Here is a 1,664-nt window from a genome sequence, read left to right on the forward strand (position 1 = left end):
CCCTCCTCCTCCTCCTGCGCTCCGCCCCTGCTGCGGCCAGCTCAGCGCCCCGCCCCGCCGGGGAGGGTCCGGCCCAAGCCGGGGGTGGAGCGAGAATGGGAGCCGCCTCGCTGGGATGCCCAGCGACCCTCCACCTGGAAACACCTGGAGCTGGGAAGAGACAGAGACAGAGAAACAGAGACTGACAGAGAGGGAGATAAAAGAGATGGGGTGGGGGGAGGGTAGAGAGACAAATGAAAGTGGCTGGAATTGGAAGGAGGAGTGTCCTCTAGCCGGAACATGAAGGAGGCTATTGTCACTGAATTGTACAGGACTGGGAGGGGAAAGGAAAGAAGGAACCAGATTACCAAGGACTCTCAGAGCCAAAGAGAGACGAGTCGGAGGTGCAGCACATGGGGACAGTCAGTACAAAGGCATGGAGGTGGGAGATAGTGAGAGAAATCCAGTTTGGCTGAATCCTAGAAAGTTGTTGTTTCTCCTTCATTTTCCCAATTAGATGGATGACGTCACAGGGTAGTCTTGACTTGCGGTGAGTTGGCTTTAAGTCAGAGCTGCACATAGCCTCACTCTCTCCTCCAGTCATCACAGTTCAGTGGCAGGACAGAAGTCAAGATGACTGGTGTGAGAAATGTGGATATAACAGTCAGTCATACTCCCCCTCAGGTTAGCAAGGTCACATGGTTCAAGGAGCCCTGGTCTCAATGAGGTCCGCTCCAGAGTTGTGTCCATAGAAGGAAGTATAAGGTCCACTCCTGAGTTATGCCCATACAAGGAAGAGGGGTGGGAATACTGCGTTCCAATTAGCTAGCTTTTGCAGGTAGATTGTAACCCCACCAGTGATGAAAAAGAGGAAGGTCCATTCGCGTTAGGGACTAGGGTATAAAACAGGGTCTGCGAGCCCCAGGGTGCCTCCTTCTCATGAGAAGAAAGAGCCTTTGTCACTTCGCTGCTGAGTTCCTGAGAATTATTGAGAAGAGGATGGATTTTTCCCTCACACTGGCCATGGCCACGGTGCCATGGGTGACCTTGGCATCTGATGTCTGACCAAGCCCTAAATGCTTCCCAGTGCCTGCTTCATTCTGATGGGGGATGTCTTCCCATTCGTGGGGTAGACACTCCCCTAACTCACCAATGGTCTGAGGTCTCTGTTGCCCTCAATCTGCTGAGATTGTTTACTGTGTGTGTCCCTGGACAAGCCCTGACACCAGAGGTGCCAGTCCTCCCTGGACACCCCATACACCCTGTCCTAGAGAGAACCTAGGGGAGATGTGTCTGCAAATACTGCAGTGGGTGTCTGGATCCCCACTGTGAAGGGCTTTGGTTCGCAAATAAAAGACCTGTCTGGGTCAGACCTTCACTTTAGGAAGATGACTTGGCCAGCTGAGTGGAGGATGGATGGCCTGGGATGGGGAGAGACCTAAGGCAGGCAGAGCTAGCAGCAGGCTCCTTTGGTGGGCTGGGCTCATAGAAAACCCCTAATAAATGCTCACTGCTTGTAGACTGACAGTCTAGGTGTGAGGTGATGAGGGTCATGTGGGTGGATAGATCTAGATTTGAGAAATATTGGGGGACCACAAGGGAAAAGAGGCGCTCCAGGGAACGCACACTACAAACTGGCCAGACTGGCAGGACAGAAGCGCCTTCACCGGAGATGTGATACCTTG

This window comes from Dromiciops gliroides, chromosome 2 (assembly GCF_019393635.1).
Source record: "Dromiciops gliroides isolate mDroGli1 chromosome 2, mDroGli1.pri, whole genome shotgun sequence".
In the NCBI taxonomy this organism is placed as follows: Eukaryota; Metazoa; Chordata; class Mammalia; order Microbiotheria; family Microbiotheriidae; genus Dromiciops; species Dromiciops gliroides.